General features: G+C 42.5%; 1 protein-coding gene across 11 annotated transcripts in view; it reads left to right on the top strand.

Annotated features, from left to right (window-relative positions):
* LINGO2 (leucine rich repeat and Ig domain containing 2) overlaps positions 1-22,598 on the top strand; it is an 805,515-nt gene that overhangs the window by 651,420 nt on the left and 131,497 nt on the right. Inside the window, exons 10-13 of one of the 11 annotated variants that reach the window (XR_010920755.1) lie at positions 7,101-7,128; positions 7,655-7,771; positions 10,593-12,029; positions 12,957-13,492. The exons of the other annotated variants lie outside the window; for them this stretch is intronic. The gene's annotated coding sequence lies outside the window, so the exon portion shown is untranslated. Of the gene's footprint in view, positions 1-7,100; positions 7,129-7,654; positions 7,772-10,592; positions 12,030-12,956; positions 13,493-22,598 lie in introns of those variants that run through there. 11 annotated transcript variants of the gene reach the window in all.

Here is a 22,598-nt window from a genome sequence, read left to right as displayed (position 1 = left end):
CATGCTGGTCCAGGAAGCCACATGATGCTCACATTTTTAAGAACACAGGACAGTTCAGAAAGCTACAAGCAGGGACCTTCTTTTCCAACTGGCATATTACCATTGGCGATGTCGAAATGCCAATAGTGATTCTGTGGGACCCAGCCTACCCCTTGCTTCCTTGGCTCATGAAGCCATACGTTGGCCACTTTGACACCACTAAGCAGAGATTCACTTACTGGCTCAGCAGGTGGAGAATGGCAGTTGAATGTTCTTTTGGTACATTGAAGGAATGCTGGTGATATTTACTCACTCGATTGGATGTTGGTGAGAAAAATATCCCAATGGTTATAACTGCCTGCTGTGTCTTGCATAATATCTGTGAAACAAAGGCAGGGGAGTCTCTGCTAGAGTGGAGGACAATGGTGGAGCAGCTGTCTGCTGAGTTTCAACAGGCAGACACAAGGGCTCTTAAAAGAGCTCACTGTGAAGCTGCATGACTCAGGGGGGCTTTGAAGGAGCGCTATTACAGTAAGCCACAGTAATGTGTTGTGGTATGGTATACTGCACTTTACCTGGCTCTGCTATTTGGGGGCCTGTTAGGGAGCTGTGTGCTGCCTGGTGTACATCTAGTAATGTAACACTCTCAGTGCACCTATTCATTTTGGGAGGTTTGCTGTACATTTAAGATTATTACACTGTGTTTGTCACTGAACCTATGATTTGTTTCACACAGTACAATAATAAATAAATGTGTGCTTTCACTACCACTAGGCATTCTGCAGCATATGTTGGGAACTAATAAAGACTAATTATTTTCCAAACAATAGGATATTATTGAGTTATGAAAACCTTCAAAAAATTCTGTGCAAGTTAAAAGCAAATATGTTCAAAACTCAATAAATGAATGGAAGAGTGCTTAAGAAGGGGAAAGAGTGTTCATGTTCATTTCTGCCAGACGTACACCAATTGTGGCTCTCATAGGTCAGTGTGTGTGAAGCTGAGGTTGTCCTTAATATCCCCTGGTGTGGAGTGGTGGGGATAGGGCTTTGGCCCCTGATACCACAGGGAATGTTGAGGTGGGATGTAGGGAGGTGCTACAACGTAGTTTTCTGTAGACTGCAAAGGGAGGCAAGCCTGTGACTGTTGAACCTGTAGGTCCACAAGAGTCTGCAGCATCTGTTTGTTGGCAAAGAAGCCCCATTATGTCCTGGTGTATCTCCCCCTCCTTTTCCTGCTGGGTCTCCTGGGCCTTTGTCCTGTGTGCTCTTTCCTTCTCCATGCAGTCTGCAATATTCATCTCCAAGCCCTCTGCTCATGGTCTGAAGCAGCAGTGGCTTGCAGGATCTTGCTGAACATACCATCCCAAATTTTCTTCTTTCTCCTCCTTATCTGGCTGAGGAGTTCCTCAAGGCTGCAATGGCAACAGCTACAGATAAAACACACAGAGCTACCATTATCAATAGAAAGTGGAAGTTAAGATTCAGAACACCCTTCCCTTACTCACTTACAGTTCAAAACAAGACACACTTATTGACCTTTCTGCTTAGGAGTTCTTGTCCACTCATAGCACCAGCCATGTATGGCCCACTAGGAGTGAAGGAAATGAGAGAGGAATTGCTCGGTTGCATGAAACTATGAGTATAGGGCAATGGCATTGAATACTGGCACTATTTTCCATAAGGGATGGTGATTTTAGCTGATACCTCACTCCTGAGGAAAACAAAGGTACAGAAAGCGCAGTTGTTGTTGTTGGCATCCTGAAGATCCCCAGGCCCATATGGTGCTAGTGTGTTTACTGCAGTGATGCCTGTGAAAGTTATTGCTGAGTGGTATGGGAAAGTGTCCTACCATGGAGGAAGAAATAAGGCTGCCATCCCTACAAACATTTGGGAGAGTATTACAGAGTACTTCTGTGAGAGTTTCATCGAGATCTCTCGGGAGGATTCAAGGGACATCCCTGTGTACATAAACAAACTGCTCTGCCTCTCCCTCATCCCCGCCTAACTGCACAGGGAATGAAAAGCAGGTGACAACTCTACCTCTCTTTGTTGCACCACTACCTCTTTCAGTATGAGTAAATTAATGAAAAGTTGATAGCTGTGTCCTGCTAAATTGGGGATGCTATCACTGTAATGGGAAATACATTTATACACTTACCCGAGGTTCCTTCCCCTGCATCGGGCTCCCCTGTGCTCAACTGCCAGGACTGACTGGACTGCAGTGGAGTCTCAAACAGGTCTTGGCTTGCGGCATAGCGGGACCCATCAGTCACATGTCCCCCCATTCCCCTCTTCCTCCTACTCCTCCTCATTGCTGTTCACTGTAGGAGCCTGTGCTTTGGGTTCCACTGAGGTATCCATGGTGGTGTGTGCGGCCCCAGACAAATATGGCATGCAGCGCTTTGTAAAAGCAGCAGGTCTATGGCTCGGCACTGGGTTGATTATTGCCTCCCTGGCCTTCTGGTATGCTTGCTGCAGTTCCTTGGCTTTAATGCAGCACAGCTGCTGGTTCCTGTCATAGCCTGTCTTCTGCATCTCCCAAGCAATCTGCTCATAGATGTCGACGTCTCTATGGCTGGTTCGGAGCTGTGCCTGCACAGCCTCTTCTCCCCACAGGCCCAGGAGATCCAATATTTCCTGTCTGCTCCAGGTCGGAGCACATCTGGAGCATGTAGCCGGCATGGTCAGTTGGGCATTTGCATACAACAGTAGAGAGCTGCTAAATGTGCTCACCAAGATGGACAATCAGGAAAAGGCATTTCAAAAATTCACCAGGCTTTAAAGGGGATGCGTGGTTTCCGATCTCTGTGAGCCCAGGCAGTGGAGTTTGCCACTGTGACCAGAGCGGTCAGTGTTGGGCATTGTGGGGCAGCTGCTGGAGGACTGTTAGGGACAACATAGGTATTGCAGTGTCTACACTCACCCTGCATCGACCTTGGTACATCAACCATGTGTCAATGCCATGTGGGGAGGTGGTGTGATTATGTTGGCAAAATGGGGTGCTTTTACATCAGTGGGAGACAAATTTAAGTGTAGACACAAGCACCAATAGGTCCACACAAGGCGGCTTATGTTGACCTAATTTTGTAGTTTAGACCAGGTGTAAATCTAAATGCTTGAGTCCCCATCGCTGCCTTAAACTGCCCATAGAATTCTTGCAAATTTTCAAATATCAGTCTTATTGCGTATGGGAGTTACTTCTCAGTGATAACAGAATCTTCCCCCCTGCTCTGGAGAAGGAAAATCAGAGTTGGTACTATCCTGTCATCATTGATTCTCCACACGCAGGTTATAAGGCTGGAAGGAACAGTTGTGATCATTTAGTCTGACTTGTATAGCACAGGCTATAGGATTTCCCTGAATAAATTTCTGTTTGAACTAGACCATATCTTTTAGAAAAACATCCAATCTTAGTTTTATAATGTCCAGTGATGGAGAGTCTCCCACAACGTTCAGCGCATTGGTCCAATGGTTAATTATATATCTGTTAAAAATGTGTGCCTTATTTCTAGTCTGAATTTGCCTGGCTTCAACTTCCAGCCTTTGGATCTTGTTATACCTTTGTTTGATAGACTGAAGTACCCTCTAGTATCAAATTTCTGTTCCCCATCTAGGAACTTACAAAATCTGATTAAGTCCTTCCTTAACCTTCTCTTTGTCAAGCTAAACAGATCGAGCTCTTTGAGTCTTTTACTATAAGGTGATGCTATCAGCTGAGCTGTGGTCATTCATAGGAAGAACACGGCTGTTTGGAGGAAACTTAATACTCATTAAACTGGCATAATAAATATTTATTGGAAAGATATTTAAATAATTCATATTCATAGGGTTGGTAAAAGAGGATACTTTTAAAGGTAAATCCAAATTAAATTTAAGACCTGCTCCTGCTTATTTCACATTCGTCTGCAGACCTGTTGAATCCAGTAGCACTGTTCACATGGGTAAGACCAGCAGGATCAGCCTTTAGAATGTGATTTTTCTAAAATCACAATAAAAGCACAAATATTGTGCTTTCTAACCTTCACCACAGAATCAATTTTAGATCAAAAGCAGAGAATCATGGATAAAATATTTCAAACATTGCTTTGGCTGCTGCTCAGGGAAAATGCCATTTTCATTAAAAATTCATCAGTCGTCTCAGATGTTTGATTTGATAAATTCTTGATATGTGACCTAAACCTTGACTGTGAGTAATGTTGACTTGAACAATATAGCTTATTTCATACACTATGTACATTTACCCATTTGAGTTTTTTATGGTAATGCTTATGTGCAATTTCCAATGCTCAGGGACATTTTCTAGTTGTTGCTGTATCCTGGATGGTGAAATATTTACACATTCTTTTAAAAACTGGAATAAAGTATTCTATCACAAGTTAATGTGATTATACAGCCTGTTTCTGATTTACCAACTCTATGAGTAGCCAAATCTGTACAAGGGTATGTTTGGTACTTGGATTGATTAGGCTGGTTTCTCAGTGCCAATGTAGTAACACCTACATCATGCAACACAGGGTCCCTGAGATAAGGGTCCTGACAGTACAATATATTTCTTAATAATAATATTTAGCATTAATATATTACTTTACATTTTCAAAGTTCTATGGAGACATTAAGTAACTACTCATCAAAACACCTCTGTAAATTAGATACTGATAATGTTATCTTCATTATACAAAGGAGGCAATTAAGATCTGGAAAAGTTAGGTGATTTGCCCAGAGTCACTGAGTGGCATTTGAACTCAGGAGAATACTGAGCCCCGCCTCATGCTCAATCTACTAGAAAATGTTGCCTCTGTTTAAAAAAAACCTGCCATGCTGTCTGTAAGAGTACCTGTAAGATACTGACGAGAGCTCATTAGAAAATGAGAGCAGGGGTTAGGTGAAAAATTTCTATGAAAATTTAAAAAGTCAATTTTCCACAAAATATGAAAACTGATTTTTTAAAATTTTTTAGTTTAAAATCCCCATTCTCCTTAATGTCCCAGGCTCCCTGGACAGATTACATTAAGTGTCAGGGGCATGATCTTTTAAACCCTGATCCAGGACAGGTCACTGGGACCAGGAAAAAAGAGTTAAATCTCTTACCAGCCTGTGTCTCTTTCACTTTTATTACACCATCCACTGAGCTTGAGAGGTACATACTAGATGGGGGCATGTTCACAGCAGTATAAAGGATGAAAGTTCAAACTTAATTTGAAGTAGCATACGCAGACTTGTAAGATTGTTACACACACAATTCTCATGTGGCCCCTGGCTCATGGAGGAGAAACTGCTTTGTTTTGTTTTTGTTTCTTTTTAATTAAGCCCCCAATAAATACAAAATAAAATTGAAGTTGCCTGTGCTCTGTGCTGAATTTAACAGAATGCTCAGTTCCTAATGTGTTTGTTTGTAACATTGACATTTTCTGGTTTAACTGGGAGAGGGGGTTGGGTTTTGCATATTTGTTTGAGGGGGTGGGTTTTGCCTTTCTTACTGATTGAAAGCAAGCCAAATAGTTCAAAATAAAGATTTTATCCTGTAAAGAAGTTAATACCTCAGTATTTCCATCTCTTCAAGGGCAGTTGCAATTCATCATCATCTTATTGCTTGAAACTAAGACTAATAACTTTGATAATTCTGTTACTATAGGTTTGTCAGTGCTTTTTTAAAAAAATGTATCCTTCTCCATGGCAAGTTGTTCTAGTTTTTCCCCCACACAACCAAAAGAATCTCCACAAAGCTGACATCACAGATTAGTCTGACCCTTTTATTATTATTATGCTATTATTATTTATTTGTAAGGAATTTTTCATGAGTGTCGGAGCACTGTAAGGGAAAGTAGCAATACTAATGTATATGGAGGCAATAAAGTCTTGAAGTTTGGGTGGGGATTTAACTTTCCCAGAGTGGCTTAGACTGAGCAGTTTGGTTCAACCTCTAGTTAGTTCCAGCTGTGAAATTCTGAGCTAGAAATGTGTTTTTCCAAACTACAGGGATGTTTAGACTTGCAACTTGGATTATGGCCTTTCTTAAACAATACTAGAAACACAAAGAGAAAAGTGTGTCCAAATGAAATTTAAATGTAGAAGAAGAAGAGGTAACACAGTTTTCAAAAAGGTTTTCTATCAGATCAGGCATTAAAACTTCAAGTTAACAAGATACTTAAGTACACCTAATTTTAAGCACAGCATGGTAATTAAGCATGCCTAACTTTAAAAACTATAGATTTAAATGGGTTTACTTATATACTTAAAGTTAGGGCTGCTTATTAAGATGAATATCTTGCTGACTTCGGGTCTAGGTGCTCAAAGGTCTGTTATCTAGAATGCAGGGGCGTTGTAAGACCTTCGTAGGCCCTAGGCACACTTGCCTTCGTAGGCCCCCTGACCGAAATAACTAATTAGATTTTAAGCTATTAATAAATAGTTTTTTTAATAAAAATAAAAAATTATATATAAAACATTTTTTCGTAGGCCCTGAAAGTTTCATAGGCCCTAGGCACTGTGCCTATTGTGCCTAATGGATAATACGGCCCTGCTAGAATGCTGCACACGACACCAATGGTAACACTAAGTATAAATCAGGTATCAAGCGCACGGCACAAAGTTGCATATAAACGAATTAAATTGTGGTTTGAAGCAAATTCTCATTCTTAGAGAAGAAGAGTGGCTTAGCTGTTGGGAGCCTTGGGAGAGAGACGTTCAGTTCCTGCTCTGGCACAGCCTTCCTGTGTGACCCCAGCAAGTCAGTCGTCAGTCTCTGTACCTCAGTTCCCCATCTGTAAAATGGGGAAGATAAAACTTCCCTACTTTACAGGGGTGTAGTGAAGACAAATACATTAAAGACTGTGAAGTGCTCAGATACTACTGTAATAGGGGCCATTTAAGATATGTGCAGAGGGATCCAATGTAATGCCTGACTGCAGAAATAATATTAAAAGAGAGACACAATGTATACATCATGTTTTGGTAGTTCTCTAGTTTTAGGTCTCCCATCCCCTGTTTAAAAAAAAAAATTGCTCTTCCTACTTACACATTGTAGTAGTAGTAAGCCTACAAAATTAGTTGTCATGTAGCCACCAGAAGAAACTGAAGTGCTGTTGTTTGTTCTAATATGCTTTATTCTTGTGTTGACAGAGGCCTGTTAGATCACCTCCCACTCAAGGTAATGATCCAGTGTCTAAGACATAAACTGCACCATTAACTTTCTGTGGAGCTAAAGCAAGAAGGCCATATATGGTGCTTCATTCTAACGTCAATTTTTTTTAAGAGCATTGCTTATCTATCATACCTAAACACTCAATCAAGGTCTAAAGCCTTTTTTCTGGATTCTTCTCCTCCTCCTCAACAGGATGAAATAAGTGAAGCTGTACAAGCACTCCAAGACAACCAACAAGTGTGGTTTCTTGTATCGGTTGCTATCAGTTACACCCACAGAAAATGATGATAAAAACCCTCGCCTCCATTGTGAAGTGGTGAAATTGCTCTGGAATCTATAAATAAGTTATATATTTCACCAGCTGCCCAGAGCCAGAAGTAACTAGTCTGTTTTTGACACCATATCATGTCTTTGTTTGCTTGTGTGACTATAAGCTGTAGGCAGCAGTTCTCCACCTAAGAAATGATTCATTCAGACAGACTAAGGAGTGAACAAACATTATAATAAATAATATAATACTTGGCTCTTACAGGGCCTATTGAAAACCCACTGAAGTCAGTGGGAGCCTTTCCATTGACTGCTGTGAGCTTTGGATCAAGCCCATTTGATGTTTTTTGTTCAGAGATCTCCAAGCAGTTCACAAAGGAAGGTATGTATCAATATCACCATCTCCAACATAGCGAAGCAGGGGTCTTCTTGCTGTGCTTGGCTTTTTTTAGTTGGTGTTTCAAAGTTTGCATTTTTCTCCTCCTCATTTGCCCATTTGCTTGCGGATAGCAAGGACTAAGTGCTGTATGACCAAAATCCCAGCCATGCACAAGCTATGGGAATTCTTGTCAACTGTGCTGGGGACCAGCCCCTCCAGTGTACCATGTCAGTCAAAGATGCGTTTGTGCTTACTAATACCTGTGTCTCTGCCTCTCCAATTCATAATGAGTATTATAGTCCACTGTAAGAATACAGTCTTTGTTATCCAGTGTGACAGAGTGCTTGCCCATCACTGGCCAAGAAAGGGTTAAGAGGGCCCTTGGAAAGGCAACCAATAGGAAGGAGCTGCCTGGCAGCCAATGAGGGTCCAGGAGGCCAGTGTATAAGGAGCAACAGGGCAGAGCAAGGACAGGAGCTCGAAGGGGGAAAGACTGGTAGTAGACTGGACAGAGCAGTGGCTGGCTGCTGAGACTCAGCAGAACCAAAGGCCCTGAAGAAAAAGCAGAGAAGGTACTGGGGACTGCGGGGAAGTGGCCCAAGGAAAGCTACGGAGGAGTTAGGGGAGACGCAGTGAGAGACTGCCACACACAGGGTCCCTGGGTTGGGACCCTGAGTAGTGGATGGGCCCGGGTCCCTCTCCCACCCCCTGTTGCCACAGGACAGCAGTAGCCACAGTGGGAGGTGGCTAGAACTGGGTCTGCAGAATCCCCTGGAAGGGGGGGGAGCACGAATTGGACTGAATGCGAGACACCGTGGAGAGGGGCATCTGCCTGGCTGAGAGCTGATTCCCCAGATAGCCAGCAGGGGGTGCCAAGGCAGTGAGACAGACCGTGTTAACACACGGTATGAAATGGTTTGATGGGTGAGATGGAATGCCGTTGGGGGGAGAGGAACCATGGGACCCGAGGCTTTGATTATACAGTGCTACAACAAACTGGACACATACAACCTCTTCTTCAAGTTATGCATTGGTACTAGTCTGCAAAGCCCTTGTTCTGTAGTTTCCCTTTTCTACTCCCATATGAATGCATTTTGTCATTTCTGCTCTCAGTTGTCATGGCACAAATCTTCCAGTTTCAAATATCGGATCATCCATAACTCATGGAATGTCTATAGGTCTGTCACTGACACTAGACGCAGGTTGTTTTTCCTTTGACCGGATAGCCATGCTAGTTTCCAGCAAAGTGAATAACTGCAATGTAGTGGCAGCCCTTAGCTCTCTCTGTTTCTTATCTGACAGGTAAACTGCACATGACTGAATTAACTTAGCATCTAAAGACTCTACCTTATTGTCCCATCCTGTCAGAAACAATCTGCTTACATTGCCCGTGACTGGTGTATTCTTCCCTGCACTGTATTGAACCACAGTGTTGTATTTCTACAGGAACAATATCATTCTTCACAGTTTTAATGGTGCTGCCATAAGGGCATTTTCCATGGTTGCCCTCAGAGGGTGCTAGACTCCAAAAAACATATTGATAGAAGCGATCACAGCCAAACTCCATTGCGTGCATCTCCCTTTCAATATGTGCATGGTTCATTTCTAAACAGCTGGCTTCCCTTTTTGTAGTAACACAGCCCCAAGTCCTCACTTGAATTTATCTGCCTGACCTGATTGTGTCTATTTTAGTGTCCTACTAAGCCAGTGTGCCTTCAGGGGCAATTAGTTGCTTCCTTTTTGACAAGGCAGAATCCTGCTGGGCATCATACTGAAACTCTGAATCTGTCTTTAGAAGACCTTTTAGTGAAGCCAAAGTTAGTGCAATCCTTAGTCTAAACTTGGCAAGGTGAATCACCATCCCTGCTATCTTTCTTAGCCCAGCATGACTCTTCAATGGCTTCATATCAGTGATTGCTGCCTTCTCTCTACATATTGTGGGCTTTTAAGTCCCCAATATAAAACACAGGAAAACTAAGTGAGTCCTTGCCAAAGGTCAGGAACTGCAGGGAGAATGTGACCAACTAAAGTAGTTTTCTTTTTTAAATCCTTCTCTCCCAGATGAGTAAGAAAAGGTGGTGATGGTATAAATAAAATATGTGCCTAAAATGGACTTTAAATATATGTGAATCCAGGGGAACCTCTGTGACCTTGGGGTGAAACCGTTTACTGGATACCTGGAAATAAGGATTTCACCAGTGGCTGGTCACGTGCAGGAAGAAGGAATCCTTCTCCCAGCCCTTGGAGTCATCCATGGCACTCATGCATCCTCTCCTGACCCCCCACTTTCTCACCCCACCCCACTCCGGAACCAGAACTAAAGGATCCACGCAGAGTTAGATCTACTAGTCCCACACCTGTCCCCGTCCTGCACCCCTCCCCCATTCATGCACTGCCATGTCAGGAACCACTGTGGAGCAGGGCTCTAAATCACATGAGAGCTGCACACACACAGCGCCCTACCCAACCCCACTCCTGGAATGCTGCCTCCTTGAGTAGCAGAATAGCATGGGACATCCTCTGTAGAGTCATAGGCAAGACTTGGTCCTTGGTGCTTCCTCTCAAGACTCACACAGGAGTCCAGCTGTGACTGGTGCATCCCTGTATTGGTTTTCCAGAAAGAGCGCATTTGGGTGGATTTTTCCATCCCTAAATCACTAACATTTTTTAAGATGTTCAGCTGCTGTCCTTCACATCAAAGATGAAAGAACAATTTGTGGAAATGTCAAAAACCAATTATATCTCAACCCCGTACTTCCCCCAAAAGCTATTTTCTCAACAACATGGTAATGGTAACATCTTTCTTCCCCCTTTCCCATCTCAGGAGCCGCTGTAGAGTGATCAGCCTGATCTACTTGAAATCTTGCACTCCTAGACAGAATATAAAAATGGAACCTTATCATTCATGTGCATAATTTAACAGCAGCCCCATCCTAATATGAAACTAAAGAAAGACAGTGACAATGCTAAGGCCAGGAAGTGAGAGAGTTGGGTGGCAATAAAATTAATCTGAGGGCTAGAGGAGTTGTCTTCGAAGGGAAGAGTTGGACATTGAACATGCAGAATTTGAAGAAATGGTTACTGAGGGTGTGACTTCACTGGAGGGTTTAAATACCCCAATGGATAACATAAAGACCTAGGAAATGCCCCCAGGCTCCAGGGATATGGTACGGTATGCTGCAAAATTGAGGAAGGGAGAGGTTTAGGCTAGATAGAAGGAAGTGTGTTTTATTTTAAAGGTTTACAGGAACTTAGAATAGTTTTCTGAAGACCGTAGCCAGGTCTACCTGCTGGTAGCCACTTCTCACTCAGCTGCCAGAGAAAGTTAAGTTTAAGCCACCAATCTATGGCCTGGTCTACACAGACCATGTAGATCGACGTAATGTGGATTACGTTGACCACATAAAGTATGCGTCTCCACTGGCATGTCAGTTCTGCCGACCTAAATCGCAGTAAAATTCAACTTAATAAAACCACCTCCGCAAGTGGTGTAGCGCTGAAGTCGAAATCTATGGGTCAAATGAGCGTTAATGTAGGCAGAGCAGAACGTAAATAGACGTCATTGGCCTCTGGGAGATATCCCATAATGCTGTCTTGTGACTGCTCTGGACATTCGCACTCTGCTGCACCACGGCCACATGCACAGGAAACATCCCTTCCTCTGAAGCCCCTGGATATTTTGAATTCACAGTTCCTGTTTGGTCAGTGTACAGAGAGCTTTGTAGCTGAACTGCTTATGGCGACTGCATGCCCCAAACGCGCTCCAGCATGGAGTCGACCTGAAGTCTTGGATCTCATCAGCCTGTGAGGCAAAGAATCTGTTCTGGCTCAGCTCCAAGCCAGCAAAAGAAATTTGTATATCTATGAGAAGATATCATGTGGTATGGTGGAGAAGGGCCACAACAGGGACAAGCAGCAGTACCGCATTAAAATCAAAGAACTGAGGCAAGCATATCAGAAAACTAGGGAGGCAAACAGTCATTCTGGCACATCACCAAAGATATGCCACTTTTATGAGAAGCTTCATGCGATTCTCGGCGGTGATCCCACCGCTCTGCCACCATACAGGATTAATACCTCCGAAGAATCCTAGTTCAGGGTGAATGAGGAGAACTCTGTGGATGAGGAGGATGAGAAGAACAGGGTCAAGAGAGAGGGGTATCCATTCTCCCTGGGAGTCAGGATCTGTTTGTTACCCCAGAGCAGCCCAGTCGGACACAGGACAGCGTTACTGACCGAGATGCCGGCAAAGGCACATCTGGTGAGTGTGTATAGCAACCACAGAAATGTGATTTATGTCCCCAGTCCACCTTCTTATTTGTGGGGGAAAAAGGAGTTTGTGTTTTTGTGGGGATGGGATTCCTGAGTGTTAGTACACTTCAGCAGAGGGTTACCCCCAGAACAGACTATTTATGTGCACAGGGATGCTTCGAGAATCCTCTGTGGATATCTCCAGGAAACTTTCATGTAGGTACTCTGCAATCCTTTGCAGAAGGTTTCTGGAGAGGGCAGCCTTATTTCTTCCACCACAGTAGGACACTTTTCCCTGCCAGTCTTCTATTAAGTGAGCAAGCATCATTGCGGAACACAGCATAGCAGCATAAGGACCAGGTCTGTACCCCAATGCTTGCAGCAAATCTTCCCTTTTCACCTGCGTTACCCTCAGGAGATTGATACCACACATGGTCACCTAGGGAAGATGGCGCAAGTTTACAGTATCTGACCAGTACAGTCACTGGGTGTTATTTCCAGGCCATGGATGGTGTCCTGGGCCCCAACACAGACAATTCCTAGCCATAATATTGTTGGCATGCATCTTAGGGGTCCAGGAAGGGGTGTCCCTATGTTTTCTCCAGCGACACTTGACCCACACCCTCCTCCAATCCTTTTTGACAACCTCCTCCCAAATCGGTCTTTGGGATGGTAAAGGGGAGCCCAGTGATTCTTCTCTTTGGTTAAGTATGGATTGGGCGATTTAGTGCTACAGATACTTCCCTATAATGGATGCAAAGATCGCTTACTTACCATGGCTGGAACGTCACTCCTACCCATGCAATAGGTACTGATTGGTATGCGGTTCTGGCTTTGCCCTGTGAATATGAAAGGGAGTTCTTTTTACATTAGAACGTTTCTTTTCGTACATGGGGCCATCTAACAATGGCAACTTTGTGCTTTGCTTGCCTTACAGTGGACACCTCGGCCTTCACCACAGCTTCTACTCCTGCAGAGCGCCTTTTCCAAATTAGAAAGCAGGGGGAAAAAAAACTTGAGATGACATGTTCAGCGAACTAATGAACACCTCTGTGGCTGCTCAGACAGAGCTCAGAGCCTGGAGGATGTCATTGTCAGAAAAACTAAACATGGACATGGAAAACAGAAAATCAGTGCAGGAGCGTGCAATGCAACAGGAGATGTTGTATATTATGAGGGATCAGTCTGATATGCTGAGGCATCTGGTAGAGCTCCGGGAAGAGTAGCAGCAGGACAGACTCCCTCTGCAGCCCCTCCAAAACGCTCAACCAGCAAGCTGTTTTGTACCAGCCCTCACTCCCCAGTGCTCTAGGAGGAGGTTGAGTAGGATGCAGTACGTGCACTGGTGTGGAGGGGAGCAGAAAGAGGCAACAGCCCCTTTAAGAACTGGGAATGTGCATGCTTTGCTGTTTCCACAGTCACACTTTGCTCTGGATGGCCAAGCAGCCTTATGAGAACATTATATTAGCTTCCTTTCCCCTCAATGTAACCAATAAAACTGTACTACTTTTAAAAACATTACTCTTTATTCATTGAGAGCTCGGGGATTATTGGTGGGGAAAGAAGGGAGAGGGGACTGATGGTGCGAGGGTGGGGGATGGGAAGGGAAGGCACGGCACAACACTGACAGAGACACACACTACTGCGGTTCATTGTAAAAACAGGTTTTCAATGCTTCCCTGAAGCACAGTGCTCCATGGTTGGCTCTCAGCGTAGCACTGAAATCTAGCTACTCAACATTTTTGGCCAGCCTATTAGCCTCCATGACCCAACCCTGCGGGAACTTTTCCCCTTTGTTTCACACACATTATGGAGCACACAGCAGGAAGAGATAACAGTTGGGATGTTGCATTCACTGAGGTCTAACCTAGTGAGCAAACTGCTCCATCTTGCCTTTAAGCAGCCAAATGCACATTCCACCATCATTCTGCACTTGCTAAGCCTATTACTGAAACGCTCCTTCTTACTGTCCAGATGCCCAGTGTAGGGCTTCATTAGCCAGGGGAGTCAGGGGTAGGCAGGATCTCCCAGGATCACTATTGGCATTTCAACATCGCCAATATTTATTTTTTGGTCGGGGAAGAAAGTGCCCGCCTGCGTCTTTTGTAACAGCCCTGAGTTCCTAAAGATGGACGTGTCATGCACCTTTCCAGACCACCCCACATTGATGTCAGTGAAATATCCCCTGTGATCCCTACAGCACCATTGAGAAGTATCCCTTTCAAATAATGTACTCTGTGGCAAGGTAGTCCGGTGCTAAGATAGAGATATGCGTGCCATCTATCGCTCTGCCACAGTTAGGGAACCCCTTTGCGGCAAAACCATCCACTATATCTTGCACTGTTTCCCAAAGTCACTACCCTTCCTGGCAGAAGTCTATTACTGGCCCGGCATACTGGCATCACAGCAGCTCCCACAGTGGATTTACTGACTCCAAATTGATTCCCAACTGAGCGGTAGCAGTCTGGGGTTGCCAGCTTCCCCAGAGCAATGGCCACTCACTTCTCCACTGGCAGAGCAGGTCTCCAGTGAGTATTCATGTGCTTCAGGGCTGGGGACAGCTCAGAGCAAAGTTCAATGAAAGTGGTCTTTTGCATACGAAAGTTCTGCAGCCTATTATCATTATCCCACACCTTCATAACGATGCGATCCCACCAGTCTGTTTCCCAGAACCAGAACCGGCACTCCACTGAGTGAAGATGCTTCCTGACAGCCTGTAGCAAACGGGAATTGTTTCACTCTATGGCTTGTAGCAGGGCAGTTTCAGTAACATCGCAATTTTCCATGCTGCAGCTCCTATTTCAGTCTTGAAAATACTGCAGGATAAGTCATGAGGTATTTGTGATGCTCACAATGATAATGCACATCTGAGCGGGCTCCATGCCTCTCTGACAATGACGTGTGCATGACAGAGACAGGTTTGGAAAAGTAGCGTGAAAAAACGTTCGTCTGTTTGTTTGGGTCCAGGGGGAGGGAGTATGTTGCATCATGGGAGGATGACAACCTTCCCAAAAGGCACTGCAGGTAGTTGCACTGTGGGATAGCTACCCACGATGCACTGCTTTGATTATTGATGCAAGTGCAGCTGGTGGGGACGCAAACCATTGACAGAATGCACGTGGTGTGATCACGCTCCTCCTATTTCTGCAGCTTGGCGGGTGAAGGTCAATTTAAATGAAATTGACTTCACTCTGCAGTTGTAGACATACTCTATATTTAGATATACTACAGAATTTTAATCAGTGGTCCAACATGGATTCCTCTATTCTTAAAAATCTATTAAATGTATCTAAATAGAGAGCTAAGATTTAATTCTCTTAGCAAGGAATGACAGGAAGAACACTTCCCCTTGCTCACCATTCAGGAGAGGTAAGAAGTGGATTGGAGAAAAGCCTCTTGCTGCTAAGGGACTTGGATTTCTCACCAATCCGCTAATGGAAACTCCATTTTATTTGCTCTGGCATGGTTCACTGACCATCTCTGCTAACACCAGCATCAAACACACAAAGGGTGAAAGTAATAATATTTTGCTTTTCCAGAACGCTTTTCACCATGGATCACAAATCTAGGTAATAGTCCTACCTAACGTGCCTGAGATAATCCAGTAAGGATGTTTTTATGAGTTCCTGTACTGCATTTGCTGCAGCAGAGGGGACTGAAATGTCCACTGCAATGCATTAGTTTTGCTTAAAGCAGTGCGGCAGAGGCAGCATTCAGTGCCCAGTCCTGCGCAATTGCAATCACTGGAAACAAGATCCACCCTTTAAGCAGCTTTAGAGGTACTGCACATTAAGTAACCCTAATGTTTAGTGTGTGTGCACGTATGTGCGTGCACGCACTTCATTGAACATTACATATATATATAACCTAAATAATGATTAGGGGAGGTGGCTGCTTAGAGCCTTTATTAGAGCAGACCGGGGTACCACAATATTGCAAAAAGGGAAATTATTGTGTCTATCCTGATCCATCCTGATTTCAGACAGCTGAGTAAATGACTTTTCCATTATGTTATTTACATGGTAAGGAACACTGGAGAGTGGGGGACTGGATGGCATTAGGGACTGGTAATTCAGTAAAGAGCCTTTCACTTCTCAGTCATTAGTTGAAATCCAGTTTGGCTCAGTACTGAAGCATACTAGAGGAATGGTGAAATATTCACAGAGGAAAATTAAATTTGAGCATTTTTCTTCATTTTGTTGCAAATGCTGAAATTGGTCTCATTTTTGTGTTTAAAAAGAGATTCTTTTTAATAGTGAAAATGGGCTCATTTTCAAAGGAAAAATAGACCTATTTAGAGCCAACCAGGAATAAATTGATGATCTCAGTTAGGTTTCTAATGGATGAGTGTCTGTATCTCAAATGACACTGCCTGGCACTCTCATTGATAGTCCTAGCAGAGAAGCAAAGGAGCAAATGAGCTTGGAAAAGACACTGCCCTTTCATCCTTCACAGGGGTCCCTGGAAATCAAAGTGGAGGCATATTGGCTACTGCCCATGCTGTATTTGTAATAAGGCTTAAAAGCACTTCAGTTCCAGGGTTGTTAGTCCAATACCTTTCACAAGTAATAAAGTTACTTTAAAAAGAGAGAGAGAAAATCTGAAAGGCATTGTGCGACTTGCAAAGAGTATACAAAAGAGAGAGCTTATGATTTCATATTTGTAAATTAATTTATATGAAACATTTACATTTAGTCTTGCTTTTGACCTCGATCCCTCCCCCCGCAAAAATCACATGGAAATGTCTGTTTGAGTCAATTATTTCAAAACAAGATAGTGATTGCCAAAAACACTTTTTGCAGTGCTTTAATGTTAATAACTGCCAGTGTTTCATATGTTTATCATTGCATGTACATTGCTAAATGAATTTTGTACAATTATGGGAACAATTGTCTTGATGAGTTCTGAACCTGTGCAAATCTTCTATCCTGAGCTGCTAGATGATATCCAAGTATGAGAAATTAACTGAGTTAAAAATGTTTCTAGCCAGTCTTAAATTCCATGCAGTGCTTTTAAGTTAATCTCTTATGAAGATTCATTTGGGAAAAAGGGCCAAATTCAAAGGTGAAGTGTAAGGCAAATCCCTGGGCTAGATTCTGATCTTACTGTGACCCTCCAATGATTTTAAAGGAGGTGTTCCAGATTTATACCAATGTAACTATCCCCATTGAAATCAGTGGAATTGCTTTGGATTTACACTGATGTAAGAAAGATCAGGAGCTAGCCTTCTCATCCTCTTACACTCCATTCTGTCTATTTATACCTACTTACTGTTGTTCAATGGGAAGTAAGGACAATTAAGTTGGTGTAGAAGAGCTGTAAAAGTGCAAGTTGAAATGAGGTTTGATCTATTTTAACAAACACCTTCTAAATTGAACTGTGCAAAATTTTTTGAACTAACTTTTTTTTGTCGCAAAATGCAGATTTAGTGACACTGAAATGTTTCACAAATTCAATGCCTCTCTTAAATTGCTCATTTAAAAAAAGTCCAAAGATATTTAAATGTTTTGTTCAACTTTTTTTTTAATGAAACTTTCATTTTTTCGGTTCAAAACAACATTTTGTACCAAAATTTCCATTTTCTTCTTTTTTTTTTGTTTTTTGTTTTTTTAAATACAAAACTTTACAAAATGCTCAAAATCAAATGAAATATTTCATTTCAGGTCAAATGGAAAGCTTCATTACACCCAAAACTTTTTTTTTTTTAATTTCTAGATTCATCAAAAGTTTCAAAAAAATATATTTTTGGTCCAACAAGAAGCATTGCTTTTCAAAATTGCCAAAGAACTGAAAAGTGACTCATATTCACCCAGTGCTATTTTAACTCCCTCCAAAGTGGTCCTTTGCTGGATCACTCCTGTCTTCTGGCCCTAGCCTGTGCTATGTAAGCTGCACCAACTCAGACCTTCTTAGACTCAGTGGGCCAAGCACAGAGGTGTTGTGTAAGTTAAACGCAGAAAGTCCATGTCAGTCTTAAAGGTGTAAATTACAGAACTTAGACCCCACTAGAACCACTGGGCCTGATTCTCCACTGCCTGCCCATTGAGTAGTAATTTATATCTGATCAAAAGGGGTCCAGGATGCTACCATCTTTATCTGGTAGTGTATTACACAAGTGAAAACAATTATACAATATGAAAGGCAATGAGGAATCAAGCACACTTAGGTCTTAGATAGACTCATTTAGACTCAACTCTGAATTTAGCCCAAGGAATATTATCAGGCCCCCTTCTTCACCTAATGCAAGCCACTTCTCCTATGTAGCAGAAGACTGACATTTTATTCCTAAGCTCCTTAATCATTTCTGAAATGCCTAGACTTAAAAATATAGAAACACATACCAGGCTCCAAGGTTAAAACCTAACAGAAAATGCAAACTATGAATTAGAAAAAGTATTCATAAGTTGTAGTCTGCAAACCCATAGTTTATTTATTTTAACAGCTGTGGATGTAATAAATTATTCCAAAGTAATTTTGACATTTATGTATTCAGCTAACATGGTGATTTAACAGCCTATTCTCTATACTGCAGCTTGAGTTGAGGATTTGCTGTTGCATATGCAGGGCTAGTCATCCCAGGCTGTGTCTACACTGATGGCAGCAAATTTGCTGCCGTCAGATCGATTTTTCTGGTTCAATTGAGTGGCGGTGAAGACATGCTCAATCGATCCATAAGTCGATCTAATAAAACCACCTCCCCAAAAAGTGTAGCACTGCGTCAAGGGGTATGCATTTCCCATCGGTGCAGCACAGTGGAGACGCGCTAAACAGAAGGTAGACTTTTTCAATCTATTTGGAAGGTGTGGCAGAGGGTGTGAGGTCTGAGGCCTGGATCCGTTGATGCTACTGGGAACGTTTTGTCAGCTGGGTGTGTGGTTCAGATTGTGTCTCACACAGGAGATGGATTGGAGTTCAGGTGGAGGAGAATGGGATCAGGGTGCTGACTCCTCTCTCCAGGTGGTAAAAAGAGTGCTAGGTGTGTGCTGAGAGGGAATGTTGACCAAAGTCAGCTCCAAGATGTTCAGGGTACTTTGTTACCATATACTTGGCACATGCCCAGGATAGGACCAAGCTATTAGTGAGAAAACTACACTCTTTACATCCATAGTGATTAAAATTCCCTCACTCATTTTAGCCTGATCTCCTGTATGTCCTTGTGTATAATACAGGCCATAGACCTTCCCCAAAATAATTATTTTCGGTCTGGTGCTAACTTTGCAGATACATGTCAGCACATAAGCATCCGACTATCTCTCTCTCTCTTTTTTGGTGCTCCTGTTGGATATGGATGTGGGACTTGGGCTATTTTTGTTTTTTTATTTTTAACAGCTGTCAAACATCATTGCAATTAAATCAGCTGCTTTTACCAGGCAATTATGAAAATGGTCTGAAGTCAGTCAAGTGCTATCACACTCGCTTAATACAGTTGTGTGTTCCTGGAAACAAAGTGGAGACAACAATGGAGATGAGTGTTCAAGTTGGTCCTTCCTCTTGTATTTTGATTTGAAATATCTTAGGAGTACTTAAAGGTTTCTTCCCTTTAATTCATTAACTGACCTCTCTTTCCTTGAATATAACTCTACATGCTGCTATTGTACATTGGGATCTTGCTCAGCGTGTGGAGGTTTTATAACTCTGTTGCAACTGTGAAAAATGCAAGGTGTTGGTCAAAACCGTTGAATCAGAGAAGGCACTTGAAGAAAAATAAGAATTGAAACTTAGTTAACAATTCTGTTGATGCTTGTGCCAGAGTACAATCCAACTCACTTCCCAAATTGTATTGTCTCAGGAGAGCTAAATGGATTAAAGATGATCAGAAAAGTATTTTAGCCCATAAGTAAGCATATACAAATCTCTTTACTAACAATAACTGCACTTCACAAGTGTCTTAAGTTACATATGAGTTTGTGGAAAAGCCTGTGATAGGACCCAGCTATCCATTGTATTTCTAGAATGAGTTTTCATTAATGCAAGCCCAGTTCCAGCTTGTATGAATGATGGTCTAATTTATATATCTAATTGTTCAGGGCAATTGCACCTGTATTTCCCCCTAGTGGTCATCTAAGGGCACCCACTCAAGACTACCGGCTCCTCAGAAGTCACCACTTTTGGGCAGAGAACCACATCTCACTCCCTTATGACCGGAGTTTTTCCAGGCTGCACTGTTCCCTGCCTATATTGTGATATTCTCAACAAGCCAGACTGCCTAAGCAAACCAGCATCTGCAATTTGCTTTCTCTTCAAAGACTATGAATAATTGTTATTGCCAGCACTCACAAGTTATCCCACAGCTCTTCATAAACAAGTACATTTATTCTTAAGGTGAAAGCATTACAGAGAAAACACATAAAAACAATAAAAGTTCCCATATGCATGTTAACAATTTACCAGAGGTCACCCGCCAAAGTCTTGCCATCTATTCCAGGAAGGGGTAGGGCCCCGCTTGGACAGAAGGGCCTGTCTATTTGCTGAATGAGAAGGAAGGACATGAATTAGCCTGAGTTTAAACTACTTATCCAAAAGTCCTTTCTTTGGTTTCTGGAGAATCCAGTTTGAACTAATGTAAGCAAGCGGCTCCGGGTGATGGTACTTCTCTGGAGGTGTTACAATCTCAGTGAATTTGCCTAATCACCCTCACGCTGTTCTTAATTCCTGGAAGAGCTGTGGTCATCCACCACCATGGAATTACATACAGTCCATGGCCCACAATGATAAATAAACTCAATACGTTAAGTACTCCCATATTTCAGGAAATTGCCATATCTGTCACACCAACATTTCAAGATTTCCAAACACCTGATAAACAAGAAAGAAATGTAACTTGCTCATGTGGGCCTGTTATTCTCTTATTTCTATACTTTCGATATGTGCCTCTCCCCTTACATAATTTGCAAATGCCTTGAAATGATGCCCGTGATTTAGGAGAGAGAGTAATGACGTCAAGTTACTTAAAATGAGAGAGTTGTGTTATGGCACTCTTTCAATGGCATTATGTAATAAAAATCTGACATTTGTGGGGCATGAGAGACTTCAGATAGAGGTTTAAATACAAGGTGTCACAACAGCTCAACTCTTGCTTTCTCGGTCTGTCTGGTTCATTTGTGTAAAGTAGAAGTTCAACTAAAAAAACTTGAAATTGTGGAACTCTTGGAGCGATACGATATATTTCCCATGAAAGCTTTTACATGTACGGGCAATTGGAAATGACTCCCTCAAACATCAGGACGACTTTAATAACTGTCAACTGTCAGTGGATTACACGCACAAACAGCAGCAATGTCACAGTCCATCAGCCATTCCTTATTTCTCCCGTCGCCTTTCCATTGCTTTTACTCACCTAAATATATATAAGAAATCCTTTGCATCAAAGTTCTGTACTTTATTTGCTACTCAGAAATGCTGCTATATCCATTTCCCACATTCCCTCTCTGCATATCTCTGTCCTAGTGTGAGAATTGGTTTTTCATTTTAAAATTTCAGAATAATCTCTCCTTAAAGTGAGATTATAGTAAGAAAATTGACATCCATATTTATTCCCCTTCAGTGATTTCTATATTGAATCTGCTCAGTGTGCATTCAAATCCAAGATACTTCTAGCTGCCACCAGGGCAAACTCAGCTTGAAAACAGAACTACAGGCCTCTTTCTGCTCTTACTTACCCCAGTGGAAAATACTGCATTTTGTGAAATGCGACCAGTGTAAAACTGAAGAGAGATCAGAATCAGACACCCCTGCACTCTGTCAAAGGCTCCTAAAGCGGCAATTGTACTGAGGATCCATGAAGTGGAATGAAATTCTGTCATTTCTGTAACCCATGCTTCCACAGTGTGGTTCTCTGTCACCGTCTACTGGCTGGATCACGGAGGTTTATGTGTCCACCACTAGCTTTGATGTAACAGCTGTCTTTTTTGGATCAGGCACATAAAGCTCATGTTTTCAAACACAGAAGTCTCAGATTCAATCCAACGACCCATCCAGTGGCATCGTGTTACACTTCCAAAGCCATGATTCTGCTGTGCTGACAGTAAGAAAAGATAAAGGGGGTGGGGGGTTCATTAATAAAGTAAGCAAATCTGTCTCAGAACAAACATAAATCCCGGTTGTGGCTGGCCTTCTCTGAGTACACAAGGAGGATAGAGTCAGTGCTACTCTCCCGGTAGAAGAAGTGGCCAGGTGCAGAGAGGAACCCAACACTGCCCCATTTCAAAAGGAGTCCATGGTGCTGTCTGTGGTGCCCTAGAGTCCCAGGAGGAAATCTGACCCAGTTTATTAGAATCCATCCTGATGTTCCTACTGCTGAATTTCCCCTTTACACTTCACCTCTCCCTGGGCTGTACATTAAAGGCCCACAGAGAACACAAACTCTATCATCTGTCAAGATGTAATTTTTAGAGCTTAAAATAGCCACCTTTTAATTTCCTAAGACTATTCATAGAGCAACACAATCGAGTACAATTAAAAGTCCTTATTGGAAACAAAAATATTGTTTTGAAGGATTCAGATAATGTTCTGCCATTACAGAAAAACAAGACAGGAAAAGGGAAGAGGAGCATTGTCATGCAAAAACCCACACATTTGA

This window comes from Emydura macquarii, unplaced genomic scaffold (assembly GCF_026122565.2).
Source record: "Emydura macquarii macquarii isolate MOO-44397 ecotype Brisbane River unplaced genomic scaffold, CSIRO-AGI_Emac_v2 contig_1451, whole genome shotgun sequence".
In the NCBI taxonomy this organism is placed as follows: domain Eukaryota; kingdom Metazoa; phylum Chordata; order Testudines; family Chelidae; genus Emydura; species Emydura macquarii.
The sequence above is the reverse complement of the archived record's forward strand: the minus strand, read 5'-3'. Positions and strand labels throughout refer to the sequence as shown.